Genomic DNA, 5,153 nt, shown 5'->3' on the forward strand with positions numbered 1-5,153 from the left:
TGCCTAAGGCCATAAGCGCAGCTTGGCTGTCGCTGCAGACACATATAGATCTGCCTTTCCCTCGCTTTTCCACAATAAAGTTTATCGCCTCTTGCACTGCATACACCTCCGCTTGAAACACAGATGCATGCATTCCAAGAGCAAAGTACAGTTTTGTCCTGCTGGATTCCACGTAGACATCAGAGCCGGAGCCATGCTCGGTCCTGGAGCCATCCTTAAAAATGCGAAAACAGTGTTTGCCGGGCTCATTTTTTGAGCCTTCCAGCAATGGAGCCTCTGGTAGCACTACACTGTATCGCTTTTCTAGTAGGGCTCTTAATGGCGTGGAGTCTAGGGACATGGAGAGAATCATTTAATCGATATCCATGCCTTCTCTATGTTCAGCCTGCAGATGGCCTTCAAGAACTCTTCTTGGATGAAAGCATCAAGTGGTGGTAAACCAATCAGAGCATTTAATCGTGGGCCTGAAGCAGTCGGAAAAGCTCCGGTGCAACAGATGATCACAGTGCGTTGTAGTCTACATAAGGTCCTCCTGACTCCCACTAGAGAGAGTCTACTCATCCAGACCACTGATGCATAGATGATAATAGGTCTTATCATAGCCGTGTAGATCCATAGGACCTTGCTAGTAGAAAGACCCCACGTTTTCCCAAAGATACCTTTGCCCTGCCAGAAAGCTGTCAGAGCTTTGGACGTCTTTGTTTCATCGTGTGATTTCCATAGGAGCTTACTATCAAGGACTACTTCAAGATATTTAATTTCTTTGGAAAGCTGGATTGTGATTCCAAGTGTCAATCCGATCCAGAGTTTTCTGCACTTTCCTGCAGATGTTCATAAGCGAAGGGCCTGTTTCCAAACAAGCAACATCGTCCGCATATGCTTGTTCGTAGACTCCCGAATCGTTTAAGGTGGTGAGTAGAGGATCGATTACCATGCACAATTACTAGCAGAGCTACACATACTGTCAAAAGTGGCATTATCAAACGGCCCCCCTCTGTCTAAAAAGATGCCCATAGCGTAGACCCTTCTGTCGATGGCCAGCTCTATCCTAGCAACAAGGTTTTGCAGTGCCGACTCGCAGGATTTTCCACTCTGATAGGCATGCTGAAATAGAGACAGAGGGTGAGCCTTCAGCGACTTCTGACGTATGCGCAGTTCCACCAGTCGTTCGAGACTTTTCAGCAGTAACGAGGTTATGCTAATGGGTCTAAAGGTTTTGGGAATGGTGTAGTCGTCCCTCCCAACCTTTGGGATGAAAGCGACTCTCACCATCCTCCAAGAGCTTGGTATTTAGGCCAGTGCCAGGCATGATGAGAAGATTTTCTTCAGGGCTGCTGTCGTGGACTCTGTGCCTTCCTTCAGCATGGCAGGATGTATGCCATCTGGTCCGGGCGACTTGTATCGCCAAAAGATTTGATGGCAAATCGAATGGCGGCCTCATTCACCACAGATCTGGCAACGAACCAGTCATGCCGAGAAGGTGTAACAGCTCTGACAACTGCCTCTATCAATAAGGGCTGTTGCCGGCTGACGCTTATCTCATTACCAGGAAAGTGAGATTCCATCAGCAAGCTGATAGTCTCACTTTGCCGCTCCGTGAAGAAGCTATCAGATTTCTTAGGTGATCTCAGTTTTACAGTTGGGTCCCTTTTCAGGACTCTAACCAATTTCGCCGTGTCACTCAGAGATTCAATACCGCTGCAGAATTCCCTTTATGAGGCTCTTTTCGATTCCCGAAAAAGCCTCTTGTAGTTCTTCTGAACATCACGGTATCGCTCCCAGTCCTCAGCAAGGTTAGTCTTGAGGGCCCGGTTTAGAAGTTTTCTCGACTCACGCCTTAACATCTAGAGCTCTCGATTGCACCAAGGAACGGTTAGGGCAGTTAGGGCAGCGTTGAGTTTCTCAACAGCCGCCTTAATGGCCTGTCCTTTTCGAAGTCTTGGTGGCGTAACGTCAAGGTCCCGCAACGCCTCCCCAAACGTCTGCCAGTCTGTTTTACTAGGGTTTCTAGAGGGCAATGTCATTTGTGCCTCCTCGCCACACTGAATATACCTGTGGTCAGAGCACGAATCTTCGGGAAGGACTCTCCAGTTCTTGATTGACCACCCAAGTTTTGAGTTTAATAGGGTTAGATCAATCACCTCCTGCCTTCTAGCTGTTACAAACGTTGGCTGTGAGCCCTTGTTATGTATGTCCAGGCAAGAGGATGCGATAAATTCGAATAGTCGAGAGCTCCGTCCATTGCACTTACTGCTGCTCCAGATTGTATGCTAGGCATTAGCATGGCAACATAGAATGAGGCCCAGATTGCGCCGTTCACAGAACCTCACGAGACTAGTGGCCTTCACGGATGGTGGCCCTTCCAGAGCATCATAAGGAAAATAAGCAGATGCAATCACAAACTTCGACCATCCGCATCTACCTCTGTAACACATCTTAGCCGCTACCAGGTCTTGGCAGCAGAATTGCTATAGCCTTCTCGCTATAGGATGGCTTGGGCGCACCCTTGGATGTGCTTGGGCGAAGATCCAGCTCCCCATCCTCCAGTTACGAAGATTTCGCCGGGCAGACAGCTGTGCTGGACATTTTGTCGAGGCGCTGATTGGGACGTGTCTCAGCAGAACCTTTTCCCACCACATTGACTGGCGCCAAGACCGCGCTCGTACCTTGGGGGGTCGTGGCTCGGGCATTGGCGGCAACTGCAGAACAGGGAGGTGTGTTGCTTTCAGCCACCGTCCTTCTCCGCTTACCTCGAGAGCGAGACAACTTGGGAGTGCCCGTGCCCACCGAGGATTCGGTAGCTTCCGTGGGTGTCACTTCCGCAGACCGAGTCTTTTGGAAGACACAGACGCAGAAGGGCTGGCAGAGCCACATGAGGATTTCTCCCGCATGACCCTTGCCCACCGCTTTCTTCTCTCCCTCTTTGCCACGTACTTCGATTTCCCGGCTTCTTTGGGAGGTCGTGCAGCCACCGAAGAGACCTCACAACTCAGGCCCTCCGAAGCAGGGAAACGTTTCTCAGACTCTGAAGGAGTGGAGATTGCGATGGCAACCCCCGTCTCCTCTAGGATGCGCTCTCGCTCATAGAGCTGAGAGTCTTGGGTAATGGTTGGGGCCTCAGGATTCCATGCCCCTGCCGCCGAAACGGGTGGATTGCCACTTGTTTGGATTCCTCCTGGAGTAATAGATCCATTGTTTTCCATTACCTTTTGGTTTTTTTCCGGACTCCTCCCTAGTCAGTTTGGATCGTGGATGGCACTCTGATTCTATGCCAACTTTGAGTCATCACACGAGTGTTGAACCCGCCCCATAAGGGAAGGCCATTCGTGTGATGTCAGGGCTTCCCTATCCACCACCTGGGACGCGCCCGATGGGAGATCAGGCAACTCCACACGGCAGCCCTTGGTCGGCTGCCATGGGAATGTAAACACAGCCTCCGCTCACATTGTTTCGTTTTCATCTGAACAACGACTAATTGGTGAGTGTGTGAATACATGTAAAATTATCGTGCAGAATTCAGCTGCCGATTCACCCTCGTGACGTGGCAGCCTAAGTTCCCCTCAAAATTTTGTTTTTCAACATAGCTATTGGCTAAACCTTGTAAATCTATCATCCTTGGCTCACCAGTACAAAAGCAACTAACAAGTGCAAACAGCTCTCGGTACCAGAAACAAACAATACGTAACTCATTAGCTGTACAGCTTCGACTCGCAATTACCGTTAACTTTATACTCCTTTGCATGTTTTGCGTCTTTATAAGTTTGAGCATAAATTTTGTCGCTTTGCTTATTAAAAACTTCTTCAACAGTGAAAGTTTTCGCATCTGTGAAAAGAATATTTCCGTGACCGTTGACACCGAGCCACCGAAGAAATTGCTCGAATCTGTCGAGTTTAATTTTGTTCAAGCGCGTTGTCAAAAGATGACCAGTTGAGCTACGGAAGGCTTTCATGTGGAGATTATCTCTAATTAGTCTCGACATGGATCTGGTCGACATATTAATTTCACTGGACATGATTTTCTACTTTCTAAGGGCTTTATTTTTTGTTTCTTTCTCGAACGGCCTTTATGGGTGCACTGATTCGAACTACGTGAGAACGACCACTTCTTTTTCTGACTGTCGCTTCAGACGTTTGGGAAAAACGGTTGATCGTGCGTTAAGCAAACACTCTCGAAATATTAAGTTTTTTTAGCAATTCGTAAATCTTCTGCAAAGCAAATCGTAATCGTAAATCTTAAGCAAATGATGAAGACCTCTTGCCGTCTAAACCAACTAAAGGAAACACTCGCCCACCATCTATTATGGTATCTGGAGATTGTAATAACCAACAGTTATATACATTAACAAAAACTGAGTCGAAAGAAAATTTTACGATAAAACTCTTGAATAATGGAGTATATAAAGTCAACACCTTTTCAATTGAAGAGTATAGAAAACTATCAAAAACTTTTTCCACTAAAAATATTTCCTTGTACAGTTTTGAGAACAAACAAACGCGGCCAATTAAAGTCGTAGTTAAAAAACTACACCATTCCTGTGAAGCCAAAGCAATCATAGAAGATTTAAGAAAACAAGGTCTTAATGCACTAAGTGCTCACAATAAACTAAAATGGAAAACCAAGGAGCCTTTAGATATGTTTCTGTTAACATTCGACTCCATGGAAAATGTAAACAAGATTTATGAAAATAAAACTATTTTAAACTCAGTTGTCTCGATCGAACCTGTAAAATCATCAAATTTGATACCACAATGCAAACTATGTCAATCCTACGGTCATACACAAAACTATTGTGGTAAACAGCCAAGATGTGTTAAGTGTGCAGGAAAACATGAAAGCATTGACTGCAATAAACCCGAAAAAGAAAAACCAAAATGCTGTAACTGCGGAGAAGCCCATCCAGCTAGTTATAGAGGGTGTGTAGTACCAAAAGAACTACAAAAAATGCGCAGTCAAAAAGTTGGACAGGAAAAAAAAGAACTTCCAGCTCCCTATACAACGAAATCCAACCAAATTAATGAAGAAAATTCTGAGAAATCAATGGCTTGCAATTATACATTAAAAAAACAGACCCCACAACAACTTACTTACGCACATGTTCTAAAACAAAACACTACTAATACTGCTTGCTCTGGAGATGCACTAGCACAGATAC

Source organism: Anastrepha obliqua, unplaced genomic scaffold, assembly GCF_027943255.1.
Source record: "Anastrepha obliqua isolate idAnaObli1 unplaced genomic scaffold, idAnaObli1_1.0 ptg000012l, whole genome shotgun sequence".
Classification (NCBI taxonomy): domain Eukaryota; kingdom Metazoa; phylum Arthropoda; class Insecta; order Diptera; family Tephritidae; genus Anastrepha; species Anastrepha obliqua.